A 15,079-nucleotide genomic window follows, 5' to 3' on the forward strand; every position below is an offset into this window, starting at 1 on the left:
TTCAAGTGTTGCTGTGTATTTAGAGCTAGGAAATGGCTCTCCTTAGCTACTTCCTTAAAATCCTGTGTGTGTTGATTCGAGAAAGCTGACAGCGATGCCTGAACCACTCTGGACCTGATCTGGTGATGCTACAGACAGTGTTAGCAATAACCATTTCAGCAACTTTGCTGCCTTTGCTTATCACAACACTGTCAGTCAGCAGCACCTTCCTGCCAGCTTCCGGGGTGCAGATTCTGATCAGCAGAGGCAGCAGTTGAGATATAAATTGTAGAAAATCTTGATGAAACCTAGTGGGAAATGTTTTATATCAGCCCAGCTTCTGTTGGCAGGGATGTACTAACAACGGCTGAGCCACAGTTTTTCAGTTCTGTTTAATATAGAATCCCCAAGGTTTATTTAAAAAGGTGGTTTGCACACCCTGGAATATATAACCATGTGGTTCCTGAAGTTATTCATAACTGAATTAGAGAGTTCTTGTTTTGTAAGCATTTTGGCTGATGAATACAGATTCTCACTGGCTGGAAAGGGAACAAAACACTCTGTAATCTGACTCTACTGTGAGTCTCTCCAGGAACAATATAATTACATTAAAAAGAAGTTATTTTAAACTAAAGGAAAAAAGATTTAAAAAACAAATCATAGTTTGTTGTGACATTCACACTATTTAATCCTCTCCTCTTGGTGACATTGACTTAAAATGCTCCAATGAGCTACAGTCAGTTGGAAGCAGTTTCAAAATATACACAAGACACCTGATGTGTTCATTCATAGAAATTTGGGTTGAACAGCAGGGAAAAACTTCCTTGACAGTGCAATGCACCAGAATAGTCTGCCTAAGTAAGTGGTGGAAGACAATCACTTGGGCCTTTTTTAAAAAGTAGACTGGAGAAAAAACCAGGAAATGTGCTATAGGGAACAGTCCTGCTTTGGACTTCAGGGGATGAACTGGATGATTAAACAGACATTTTCCATTTTGAATGTCTATAAAAATCTGGATTATTTATAGCCAACTGATTCAGATAAAACAATATTCCTTTCCCCCTCTTCCAAACATCCATTAATGTAATCAAATGCAAACTAAACTTTTTTTTCCAATGCATAGAAAATCCACTCCCTGGAACAATGCAGTTATACTGACCTAACATCCAGTGCAGACAGTGTTATGTGTACAGGAAGGCTTCTCCTGTCGACATAGCTATCGCTTCTCAGGGAGGTGGAGTACCTACACCAATCAAGAAGCCCTCCTGTCAGTATAGGTAGCATCCTCACTAATGACTACAGGTGCAACGGTGCTGCAGCAGCACTGCAAGTGTAGACCAGCCCCAAGTAAGTGGATGGGACTGGAACTTGGGGGGAAGAAGTTCTTACTGTATTTCTGTCTGGGACTGGAAATGTAAACATAGAAAGTCTCATAAGAGATCTTTCTCCAGCTCAGGACTGTAGATGGGATAAGCTGAATACTATATTATTGTAAGATGATTATTTGAACCAAAAGTGATTTCCACAGTTTTGCTTCCAAAAGTTTTCTCATTAATTGTGCATCCCTTAGTGTTCTATAATAATTAAAAATAATACAGGCAGGTAATGGACTTATAGCATAATAGAGTCCTAGGGAAGATGGTGTTCTTTACTTTTTTACAATAGCTGTGAATGTTATATATCTACTTATTCAGTACAAAACTTTTCCCTTTAATCTTAGTACTTTTATGGCAAAACAGTGGGGAGGAAATGCAGCATTGATATAAAAGACTTTGCTGTATCTTGGGGCTTGTCTTCATTTAAGAGTTAACTCAAGTTATAATTTGTGTGTTGCCCTGAATTCAGGTCCCAGGCACTCTCTCAAACCTTAACTTGAGTGCAGTGGTGTTTTTGTATTTCAGCTGGCTGGCCCGTCAAAGGGTATAGACTACTACAGCTCAAGCTAGCAACACTCGTCAGCAGCTAACACAACCACTCTATAACAGGGCCGCCCAGAGGGGGGTGCAAGTGGGGCAATTTGCCCCAGGCCCTGGGCTCCGCCGGGGCCCCCACGAGAATGGCTGGCTGGCTGGCCCCACCCGACCCCATCTCCACCCCTCTCCCGGAGCTTCAGCGCATCCGGCAGCGTCCCTGGACAGCGCTGCAGCGTGGCTCCAGCGGGGCCTGAGCTCTGCCCCGCTCAGAGCCGTGTGGTCAGGGGGCGGGGCTGCGAGCTACAGGCTGAGCTCCGCTCCCTCTGCTCGGCCTGGAGCTCGCAGCCCCACCCCCACACCACGCGGCTCTGAGCGGGAAGAAGCTCAGGCCCCGCCAGAGCCACGCTGCAGCTGTCGAAGGACGCTGCTGGATGCACTGAGGCTCTGGGAGAGGGGGGAGCTGGGGGGGTTGGCTAAGGAGTAGGGGGCTGGGGGGGTAAGGGGCTGGGGGGGTTGGCTAAGGAGTAGGGAGTCCTGGGGATAGGGAGGGGGCAGAGGTGGGGGGCAGTCGGGACAGGGAATGGGGGGGTGGATTGTGGGCATTCCGGGGGGGGTGGATAGGGGACAGGGAACAGGGGTGGGGTCCTGGGGTGGTTGGGGGTGGGGATCTCTGGGGGATGGTGAGCGGACAAGGAGCAAGATGGGTCGGGAATTCTGAGGGGGGTGGGCAGTCGGGGGGTAGTAAGTGGGTGTGGGTTGGATAGGGGGCAGGGCCAGGCTGTTTGGGAGGCACAGTCTTCCCTACCCTAAAGCTCATTCAGCAGTTTGAGGCTTGCAGAAGAGCCAAGCTGTTAGCTTTTCCATTAGGGCTACCATCCCTTTCACTTCTCAAATGCCAAGTTATAGTCTACATTTAATTCAGTGCCATAGGGAGATTCATGTCAGGGGAGGGTAGCTTCATTTAAAATTAGCCACTGGGGGAGGGATCACATGAGAAGAGCAATATCCTTCCCAACCCTCTCAAGGGAGACCCCCCCTCCCCTGCATTCCCTGAGGCTTCAGAGGGAGGGGTTAATTCAGTGGTTCTCAACCTTTTATACTGGTGACCCCTTTCACATAGCAAACCTCTGAGTGCGACTCCCCCCACCGTATAAATATATTTAAAAGTGTTTTTAATTTAACACCATTGTAAATGCTGGAGGCAAAGTGGGGTTTGAGGTGGAGGCTGACAGCTCGCAACCCCCAGTAATAACCTTGTGACCCCCCTGAGGGGTCCTGACCCCCAGTTTGAGAACCCCTGGGTTAATTTAATTTTAGCACCTTGTGTCCATTCACATGCATCTGCTATTTTGAGCATTTCAGTTTTCACAACATAGGCTCGTTCCAGAATCTGGAACAAGCTCAAATGCTCAGTTCATGGCATATGTACATAAGCTATACTAAAGACAAACCCACAGTAACCGTCTCCAGTTTGTGAGGGACCCCATGGAGCCAGTCTCTAGGAAACAGATAATGCATGGAGGTTAAGTCCATTAATGACTGTTAGCCAGGATGGGTAAGGAATGGTGTCCCTAGCCTGTGTTTGTCAGAGGGTGGAGATGGATGGCAGGAGCGAGATCACTTGATCATTACCGGTTAAGTTTACTCCCTCTGGGGCACTTGGCATTGGCCATTTTCAGCAGACAGGATACTGGGCTGGATGGACCTTTGGTTTGACCCAGTATGGCTGTTCTTATGTTTTAACCTAAATGAACCCAAAGTTATGGAGACAGATATGAGTCAAGGAAGCCAGCAGAGTATCAGAAACCTGGAAAAATCTCTGACTGGATGGGCTCAGGCGTTTGGTCACAAGCTGAGGTGGTTCAAAAGTTGTTTGGATTTTTTTTTAGCAGAATTTTTTATTGTTTCTTTAAACAATCAAACACAGCAAGCAGCAGATATTTGGCCACACACTTCTGAAACCCCAAACCATATACAGTTTTTGGCAGACTAATTTCAGCTTTTCAATTAAAAAAAAAAACACAAACTTTGAAGGAAAGCAGACATTGTCCATGATTTTTTTTCCTGCTTTTAAAAAACCCCTAGTTTTCAACCCAGAAAAAGTTTTGATGGAAAATATTTGTCTAATCCTTTTAATGAGCTTTAGTGCCTTTTAGCACTCACTGATGCTGAGAACCAGTGATACCTTGTAAAGTAAGCTTTCTCAAAACTGGGTTTGTGCCAAGATGCAGAAGGTTTATTTTTCCCAGGGCCACCCATGCGGGGTGGCGGGGGGGGGAAGCAAGTGGGGTAATTTGCACCGGGCCCTGCAGTGGCCCCCACAAGAATATAGTATTGCAATATTTTTAATGGAAGGGGCCCCCGAAATTGCTTTGCCCCAGGTGCCCTGAATCCTCTCAGCGGCCCTGCTCTATAGTGTGGAAGATGGCTAACTCCACCTGCGTGCTGCTGCTCCGCCAGTGCCTTCCCACAATTCCACCCAAGGTGCCAGAAAGGACAGACAAGTTCTCCCACAGTTTACTGGGAAAGAATTAGTAAGGAGATCGGCTCAGCTTACTGCAGTGCAAAGAACAATGGTATGAGACCCCAGAAGTCTTAGTGCCATACATGAGTGATTGCAGCGCCAATGTGGACACAGCAGCTCAAGCGTGAGTTCACTGTGTGAGCCTCACTTGAGTTAGGTTAACTCAAGAAGACAAACTCTGGATAACTTGAGTTAACTCTGCAGTGGAAACCTATCATTACCTAAAGAAGCCTAAGTACATTCTATTGCCACAGACTGTCTATTTGTTCCATCCCACCTGTTGGATAGGATGGACAAGGCCTATTAAGTGCTAATCAGGTCTCTCTTTTAATTAATTAATCCCAGAAACATGTGCATCTTCTAACTTTATGCAGAAGAGAAGTAGGGTAGAGGCTTGTGTTTTTGCTTTTTAGTTGTAGTCCAATGCTGTCTGTCCTGTACACAGCAGGATCAGGCCATATGTAAAGGAAGTAAATGGAAATTCTGCCAGTGACTTCAGTGGGAGCAGGGAGCACTGTGATGTGTGTACTTGTCTGGCCATGGATCATTACCTTATTTGCGAATGCTCAGAATTTCATGCTGCCAGAGACTTTGAATGTTTTTTCTTGCAAATCACAATGTTATACTTTTCTGTGCACGTCACATCCCTAATCTTTTTTGAAAAAAAAAATTTTAACATGAAAATTGGCTGCCAATTGATGATCATCCAGTTTTCTGTATTTGAGAACAAACATCTTGCTTCTCACTGTGAGAAGTGTCTTCTGAGAACAAGGCAAAAGTAGGAGAGATGTAAATGGAAAATCTTAGAAGAATGTTATCTTATGGTGGTTGTGACTGAGAGTCAAATTCTGCAGCACTTTGGAAATTCTCAAATTAGATAAAAGGCATGCAACCCCCTATTCTCTCTCTCAACCATAGCAATCTGCCTGTAAGGAATTCAGTATTATAGATAGTCTTTCTGCCATTCTTTTTCGGATTCTCTTAAAGTTCCTTAACAAAAGTGTGTGTAAAGATCTCATCTTGTAGTTCAAGTGGCTTGATTTAAGATCAGATTCAGTCACCCATACTCCCACTGAGTAGTCCTTCACCCCTCAAGTAGTCTCACTGAAGTGAATGAAATTACTCAGAGTTAAGGCGCTATACAGCGTAAGAGTGACAGAATCTGTCCCTTAGATTTTAGTTGAAACGATCTACCAGTATGTTTTACTCCTTGCTGAACTAATTCAGCTGTAAAGCAAAAAGCAACGTAGACAGTACTTTGTAACCGTTACAGTTTGTAGACTATCTTTCTGGAATTACACAGGCCTTTTATTGGAGATACAAAGCTTTTTCTGTAACATTTTGCTGGATACTTTCAAGAACAATTCTATAGACAAGAAGAAAAGTTCCTTTGCTACCAAATTGATTCAGTCACAGACAGTACTAAAACAAGTTGCGATTGAAGATGTTGCGAAAGTAGCACCCTAGCCTTTCCATTTGTAATCAGTATAAGTATGTCAGAAAACAAAATACACATCCAAGAATATTTCCATCCCTTCAAACAGAGAGACTGAAATACAACCAAATTCTTTCATGACTTTTGTTTTATATCTGGCCAGTCTTTGGAATTAGGTAATGGAAAGCCAATCTTTCATGCTGAGAACTATTTTGCAAAATCCACAACTAATCTGTCCACCTGCTCAAATATGAAGTACAAAAGGATATTTAACATTTGTTGTTCTTGTTCCTCTAAGATGGTGGTCTTAAATATTACATGCTACAATGGGTTGTTAAGGTTAAATTAAACTCCCAGTTTAATAATTATTCTAAATGTCACATAGCACAGCGTACCTACCAAGACAGCTGGCTCCTAATGTGCTGGTTAAAAACATACAACTCCTTCTGAAATGGCTTGGTTAACAAGAAAATGCGTTCACTGTGCTTAAACTCATATCCTGCACTGACTCTAGATCAATGACAAATTTAGCCTCGAGTTCACTACCACTTAAGGGTATTGTGGGATTAACAATGATATCCAATGATATACCAGTAGCTCCCTCTTACATTCACACAAGTGTCTAATGCTGCAGATACAGAAAACAGTGTACATGCATAGCACAGGATCCATTGCTGAATGGGGAAAAAAGACTAACTCAATGCAGCTGTCAATAATAAAGCCATTTTGGATTAAAGCTGAATAGATTATTGCATCTCTTATGCGTTTGTCTATTATAGCAGAATCCTCATATTTCAACATGACTTTCAGTTCTGTGCATATTCACCCAGCCCAGATTCTCTCTCATGCAGTGGTGCTGCCTGGAACAATTTGTATAGTGGGGGTGCTGAGAGCCACTGAGCCAAACTGTAAACCCACTTCAAGCCAGGGGGATGTGGCAGCATTCCCAACACCCTTAGTTCCAGCACCTATGCTCTCGTGTATTCAATGACCATTTGGCCAGGGACATATACTAGTTACCACACCTCTCTATCCTTCTTTTATCTTCTCTATTCCCCTCTCCAAGAACTACTTATCTGAAGGGTCAAAAAACAAGTGATGTTGTATCAGTACTGTCGATCCATTAGGAAAACTCTCGCAGGGGAGTCATTTGCCCTGAAGGAATCAATGAATTTAATGCAATCTCTGTTGGAAGCACATATTAAAAATTACCCTGATGACCATGGGCAGGAGGGCAATATTTTTGATCTTCCACCTGTTATTTAAAGAGCAGGGAACAAGTGAAAGCTGTTAGAGAGCACTTGGGTGGGAGAGTTGGCCTACCAATTCCCATATTCCTTCTTTATACACTTCCACAGTGCGGAATTCTCCTAATACTGGAAATATCCCATTCCTAGGAACATCAACATGTCCCCCTCAAGAAAGGATGCAAGTCTACAGCTATTGGAAGAGTATCAGCCCTCAGAAGGGAGAGCAATTCTTCAGTGTACTATTTGTGGGGTGTTACTGGGATGAAATTAAGAAAGGGGAAACTTTCGGTTGAATAGCTGGGAAGAGAAGAGGTAACAAGATGGGTCACCCTGACAATGAGGATTCGGGCTGTGGAATACTCTTCCAAAGGAACTGCTTGAACTTTCCCTCTTTTGGGACTTAAAAAACTAAGCACTAGAAAATGAACTGCAGGGAATAATGCTGCATTGGCAGGGAAATAGACTGGATGATGTAATTCATTTCCATCTTTAACTTCTATGAACAGCCAGACTCCTCTAGCAGCTTCTTCTAGACAAATTTCCAAGATATAATTGGTTAGGGATTTTGTTTGGTATTTTAAAAAAAGGCTAATTTTTTCCTTTAATTTTTTTTCTTTAATCAAGCATTCCCAAGGCTTGCCAAATTGTGACCTTCTTTAGTAAGGAAACAAGTTGCTTCCCTAGGCTGTTTTCCCAAGCTGGGAAAGCGTTAGTAAAATTACATTTTATGTTACATGTGGTATTAATCTCAGACAAATGTTAGAACAGGTATGATTTGATTTCCACAAAACATTTTTTAAGTCTTTGAAGGCTGATAGTGATTTTCTTCAACCACATTTGTGAAGTTTGGATCACAATGATTCTCTGTAATAAGAGCGTTTGACCCTGCAAGGCATTGAGCACTGTAAAATTTAATTGCAATCACTTTTGGAAGATTGCAGCTGCTAATCACTGCTCCTTAACTGGCCAGAGATGAGCCCTTTGAAATAAGGTAAATTTTGCCCACTGTGAATGGAAGATTATGTGCTATTGAAGAGGGCTGCACTGGCAGGATTATATTCTGTTGTAATTAGAAATGAGATATTGGATGTGAACTCTATCAGACTTTAAATACATCTCTCTGTATTGGGCTGAACTCCCTTGAACTTTGGATCCATATCTGAGCCTCATAATTTAGTCTACCTCTGTACTGCTAATGACATATGTTGCTTGCTTCATCAGTAATTGCGACACACACAGTATGGAAACAAATTTGAAAATGATAAGAAAATATAATGGTGCCCAGGTTTCCTACTTGGACAATATTAGGTGGTTTTCTTAAGGCCCGAGCTCCTGGATTCATGTGATAATTTGAGAATCTTGGCTTTCATTTTAAAATGAAAGCCAAGTTTCTAGCCTCATGGCTGTGGATAAAAACTTGAAAATGTGAGCCTTAAAGGATCAAACACCAGAAGACAAATAACAAGAATCCAAAATGTGGTATTTTAAAAAATCTCATGATTCCAATATTTTTTTTTGTGAGCCTGTCTCATTATTTTTAAATGCTTAAGGTTGGCAATAGTGTGATGTATTGTGTAGATGAACAAGAAAAGGGAGAAAGATGGCCTCATAGGGAGGCAAAACATTATGTCTTGAACTCGAGTGAGCTGGTCTGGCAAGAGTCTTGCGATGAAACAGCAGCCCCTGAAAGACTGTACTGCAGATGCATTCCCAGAGACAGAAATTTTCAGGCTTTACTGGTCTTGTATTTAAGAGGTGTGTGTGATGGGGTCTGCTTACCCCGCACTAGCCCAGACAGGGTTAAGCCCCAGGTATTGACAGCGGAAGTCCCGCCTACCTGGCAAGACTGGGCATGATCCAAGTGTTCTAGTAGTATAAAGGGAGGGAGACCAGTTCATTCTGGGCTGGAGGCTGCAGGGGAAGGACCTGTCTGGGAAGCTCCTGTGCCGGGAATCGAAGCCATCCACGGCCTGCCTGCACCCTGGCAGCTGGAGGAAACCCTGGAGACAACTGGCGCTGCCAAACACAGAGGACCCGATATCTCATGGGGAAACCCCAACACAGACTCCAGTAGGAAGTGACCCAGGGAGGGTGACGGAGTGGTACCTCCCACCTGGGGAAACTCAGCGTGTTTCAGTAGGACCCCCCTGCTGAGTCAGTGGCAAGCCACTATGCCACTGTTGGGGCCCAGTGGAGTTGGGTGGACCCAGACCCCCTTACCGGGGTTGCCCCACCCCGTAAAGGGTGCCCCAACACGTTGTAGACTCTGGCCGTTGGGCCACACTATAGACTCTGTCCGCTAGGCCATGCTGCCCTGCACTGAAGGGCTGCTTCATAGACTGTGACAGGCCATGCGGTGCTGACCCTAGGGGCATAGACGGTCACAAGGTGAATTAGAAAAGCAATTGCTTTTCTTCAGAGCTAAACTCAAACTGTATAAATGTAGTGGAGCCAGAAGGTGTGATTCTCCACTGCTTTGTGTTGTCATTTAACAACAACACAATGTGCAAAAAAGTGAAGAATCACACCCAAGAATTCCAGTTCTGATAGTTTCAGAGAAACTCTAACCCAAACAACATTCTGAAGGAATCCAGTTATAAGCATTGCCTCATTAGAATGAACTGTCATTGGCTATTTACTGGTCCTATGGATAGGATAGTTTTATTGGTTTCCTGAAAGTAATCGTAATAACTTTTACAAGAGACAGAAAGATCCTAATAATGACCAAGCTGCTGGGTGTCCCATAAACCATCTCCAACACAAAGGAGGGTCATTGTGATGCTTGCCCTTTGAAACTGAAGTAAAAGAGAAGTGATTTGTGTTTGTGTACAGAATTATAAACTTCTGAAAAGTGAATTTTCTAATGAAAACGTTGACACAATCTGCTACAACAGTACAAATGGCATCTCTAACTTGTCAAAAAGTCCTATAGGTGGCTTAGAGCAGTGTTTTTCAACGACAGGTCCATGCACTGGCACTGGTCCCTGAGATCTCCCTGACACAATTTGAGAAGGCAGCAAGCCGGTCCCTGGTATCAAAAAGGTTGAGAAACACTGGATTAGATTTCAAAGCAATCCCTGAATCTTGTGATGGAGAAAAGCATCTGAGATGATGAAGAAGAAGAAATTACAACATTAAGGCTTAGATACTTTTCAGACATAGAAAATTTGCTTTTATGTTTCTCATTCTGAAGTATTACCAGAATCTATGGGAAACCAGATGATTATACTACAAAGGGGGAAGACATCAAGACAACAGTGGGGCATTTTAAAAGAATAAAACTGAAGCCTTTACTCTAATAAAATTCCTTGGTTGACTTTGAAGCACTGCAGCAACCAAGCTGATTGTGAAATCTGAGACCTACCATAAAGGGAACTGATTCTGCTCCCACTAAAGTAAATGGCAAAACTTCCATAAAATTTAATGGGAAGAGGATCAAATCTAAATATATTACTGGACTTCTCTCTCTCACCCCTCTGAAGATTTTTCCTGAGAGTCAGCATAATCTTAAATTGTTTCCTTATACTTTTGAACATGAGCTACCATGATTGTGGTTTAATGAAAGGTAGGTGTGTGTGTGTGTGTGTGTGTGTGTGTGTGTATGTATATATATATATGTATATATATAATATAAATATAAACCTTTGATGAAGCACCTCCAAATGATCAAAACCATTGAATGATTTGAATGGGAACCAATCTAATTCAAATGAAGAGATCTCTCTTCTAACTAAAGAGGTCCTGCTCTCTCAAACAATTGGCCAATGCTCTCTAAGGTGGTAAGGTCATTTGCTCCGAATCCCTACAAACTTCCCTGCAAGAATCGTCTTTGACTTTGACTCAATGAAAGCAGGATGGAAAAGATCCCCTGGAAGACCTAAAACACAATGATTGGATAGCAACAACAAACTCTTGTCCCCCCACAGGCATCCTACCCTGTAACACACCAAATTTGGTTCAGGACAGAACATCGTGGATGTGCATAACATGTTCAGTGGCAGTCTCACAGCATCTTTGAGCTTTGTACTTTTCCTGCATTTAATAATGGAACAGAAGCATAAAATATATTTTTGTTGAAGGAAAAAATGCTCGGGCTTGCTAGTGTGAATTCAGTTCCGTTTTCTGGAGATGTGTAACTGACACATGAAGCAAAGAAATTTCAAATGTACAAAAGAGCCTGTATCTTTCATATCTCACATTCATTTAAACCAAGTATCCTGGAAGATGGGTTTAATATAATATTTCTATACAACTATGCATTGTATTTTAACAATTTTAATTGAGTTTTTTTTGCAATATTTTATTTATAACTAGATTCTAGGAATGTCTCTCTGTCACACTGAAGCATATTGGTATCTGTACAGTCAATGTGATGTGATGGAAGTAGCTACAAACATGTATGAGAGCTCTTTTTGATCAGAATATCACCAAGTTGAATCATCACTGGGTTTTGCAGTTTACCATCCAGTTCTAAAATTATCAGCCATTTTTACTTTATGAATAATACCCATATGGTGTATGGCTACAGTAAGGCATCTACCTATGACATGCCAAGACTCCTAGACCATTGTGATATCAGTGATCACTCAACCAATCAGCACCCATATTCTACAGCTAGTAGTTCCACATGGCTATTTCATTTTTTCCCTAGACTGACACATTTATTACTTTTAGCCAGATAGATAAAGGAAAACCACCACGATTTGTGTATGTGCTAATACAATCTTATTCACTTTTTTTTTTTGCTGACTCATGTTTTTCACTTCCCCTCCTTCCACAGTGCTGGGTTAGCCATTTATAATTTTGGTAATTCAGCTTCTTCAAGACTGATAGCCAGGCAACAGTTCTTCACCAGGCCCAAAATGTTTGGGAGAAAGAATAGGCCTCATTCAGAGCTAATACTTCTCAAAATTTATAGGCCCAGAATTTGAGCTACCTTTTATTTCTTCTTTTGGCAAAATGAAATCTAGTTCTCTGTCAGGGAGAAGAAGCCCATATACACAACCAAATGGTAGGCCCAGAGCTAAAGCTGAAGAATTGTGAAAATATATGGATAATTAAAAAACAATTGCACTGAATTTCTGGTGTGCTTTTGGACATTTTCTTTTCCTTTGTATTAGCTGCCAAAAAAGCACCAGTTTAGGTGATTGCTGGAACGGTGGCTTAAGTATACAAATGCCTTTTTAAATATGCATGGGCTGGTTTTGTTGCGTGTTTTGGGTTTTTTTTAATTTATTTATTAACTCAAAGGCCTTGACAGGGAAGGAATGGTCTAGTGATTTAAACACTGGGCTGGGACTCAGGAGACTAGGGCTCAAATCCCCACTCTACCACAAATTCCATATCTATGGTCTTAGGCAAGCCTCTTAGTCTCTCTGTGCCTCAGTTACCCCTCTGTAAAGTGAGGACAATAGCTTTTTCATACCTCACAGAGACATTGTGAGAATAATTACATTAATGTTTCTGAGTTGATCAGCTACTATAGTAGTGGGGGCAGTGAATAGATAGAGGCTATGATCCAAAAGTCATGTTGATGGCTGTCCACTACTCACCAGCATCCCTTTGTTTAGTAAACAGTGTGTCTATGATGGTGAACAAAAAAGAAAATTAATTAAGGAAACAGAGTACAGTTTCAGCCTTTCAAATGTGTTGTAAAGGCCAAAAGTATTTCTTGTCAAGGCCAAATGTATAACTGGGTTCAAAAAAAGAATTAGGTAAGTTTGTGGAGGATGGCTATTAGACAAGATGGTCAGAGACACAACCAAGTTTGTCCCTAAACCTCCGACTTCCAGAAGCTGGAACTGGACAAGAGGGTAATTGCCCTGTCCGTTCATTCCCTCTGAAGTATCTGTCAGACAGGATAGTGGGCTAGAGGGACCATTGGTCTGACCCAGCATTGCTATTCTTATGTTAAATCATGGTTAAGTAATTCTCATCCCACATTGTTGTTTTTAATTATGAAAATACCTTGTTAAATATTCTTTCTTTTCCACTGTGATGAGCTAACCTTAAAGTGCATGGAGTAAAGTATATTGCTAGGACCGTTATATGGTTAGGTACAGTGGCTGCAGTGCTTTCAAATGCCATGTTAATTTATAACTCACTAGTTAGTGAATAAACGTATAGCATGAAGCAATTCTTAGAGGTGAAAGGCCCAATCCTCCAAACATTTGCCGCAAAATTTAATGGTAATGACCATAACTGTCCCACAGTAATAGGCATTATGCCTGTCGCTGCAGGACTGAGCCCTAAATAATCATGTTGTGCAACTATCATTCCATTTTGGTGTTCTTGTGCCAACATAAACCAATAATGTGAAGCCTCCAGAAATGGAATTCCTGAGATGAAATTAGAGCTCTCTGAAGCAAAATGTATCTGCTTATCGTATTTTATATAATGCATGGATGCAGTTTTTCTCTCTCCTTCTGTCTTTTTTTCCACAACACCCTTTTGTGCCTGACTTCTCTAAAGTGTGGTACAAAGAATGGCCTGATTTTCCCTGCCCCGCGAGGAGTTAAACATCCACAAATCTCCCGGGGGGGGGGGCTGCAAATACTCAGGCCCTCTGAAAATGAAGCTACAGGAGCTAGTGTTCTGCCTTTAAGATGCAACCCTAGCTAAAGGGCAATGTAGAGCGTAATCCCCTCACCTGGCTTCTTCTGGAGCAGGGGATGGATTGGATGCACTGTCCTTGGAGGACTTTTGCAGCTCGCTCCCCCATATTGATCCGAAGGTTCAGGTAAAAAAGATTCATGCCTGCGCTTCCTCTCTATTCCCTTGGGGTGATGCCAGTCCCTAGGGACACCTGAAGAGAGCTGTCCCTATATTTCCCTGAGCACACGTCCTGCAATTATGACTAGTCCTGGTATGGGGCGTTCATGAGGAGGAAAGAGGGAGGCAAAGCCCCTTGATCATTTCCAACCCCCCTGCACACCTGAGCAAGGGTCAGCCACAATCTAACCCTAATTAATTAATCAATCATCAAAATGTCCCTGTGAGATAGGAAAGAGTACTATTCTTCTCATTTTACAGATGGGTAAATGTGAGAGCAGGGAGGTTATCTCAGGCCATCTTGCAAAAACAAGCCCCACCAAACTTCAACAGAAGGCTAATGCCTCCCCTGTAATATGAGAGAGAGGGGAAAAAAAAGATAAAATAACCATGAAAACCTACCAGAATCACTACCGAGTTTATCCAAGGAAAGATTTTGATGATTCACAGGTGGCTCTTGAGCTGCCAATCTTTTCACGTTGCTTGCTGTGCATGTAATGTTGCCAGTCACCTGTTGTTAATTATAACATTCTATAAATCCAATGTTAGAAAGCCAACAATGAGATTCTCAGTCCATGTGCTGGCTAACTGGACACAACAGGATCAAAAAGTCATTCTTCAGAGTGTATTCTTGGAGGAGTTTCTGTGAATCTGGCATTGTCACAAACTGATAGTTCTATTAAGAAAAATGCAAGTGGGTGTTTTGAAACAAATAAGGATCCTGGCTTTGTAGTATCATCATTTTAGGCAGCACGTCACCAGACACCACCACTGCAAGCTCTCATTTAATCAAAATAGTTTGCTGTGATGATAAATATTTTTGTTAGAAACCACTTTACCCTCTTTTCAATGGATCTCATGACCTCTGTTTCAGTTCCTGTGTTTTCTGACATTATTGGAGTACCAAAGAAACATGGAAAATAAAACACAGGATGCTGAAATCACTCATGGGCGCCACTGAAATATGGTATTTTTGAAGACAATTAAAAACATTTGATTTCAAGCACAGGTAGTCAAATTCTTCTCTCATTTACCTGGGGGCAACTCCATTAAACTCAGTGGAGTTACACTTCTGGTAACGAGGGAAGAATTTGGCCTTGGGCAAGTCATTTTACCTTTCTTCTCAATTTCCCACTATAAAACAGGGACAATGCTTAGTCACCCTCTGCCCCCAAGTCTCATAGGGGTGTGTGATGGGGCAAGGCCA

The 15,079-nt window shown here is 42.3% G+C and overlaps 1 protein-coding gene across 2 annotated transcripts in view; it reads right to left on the reverse strand.

Annotated features, from left to right (window-relative positions):
* Window positions 1–15,079, reverse strand: part of COL8A1 (collagen type VIII alpha 1 chain) — a 137,502-nt gene that overhangs the window by 101,755 nt on the left and 20,668 nt on the right. The window contains exon 2 of one of the 2 annotated variants that reach the window (XM_045008485.1): window positions 14,275–14,383. The exons of the other annotated variant lie outside the window; for it this stretch is intronic. The gene's annotated coding sequence lies outside the window, so the exon portion shown is untranslated. The remainder of the gene's footprint in view (window positions 1–14,274; window positions 14,384–15,079) is intronic. 2 annotated transcript variants of the gene reach the window in all.

The sequence above is a fragment of the Mauremys mutica genome, chromosome 1 (assembly GCF_020497125.1).
Source record: "Mauremys mutica isolate MM-2020 ecotype Southern chromosome 1, ASM2049712v1, whole genome shotgun sequence".
Taxonomy (NCBI): Eukaryota; Metazoa; Chordata; order Testudines; family Geoemydidae; genus Mauremys; species Mauremys mutica.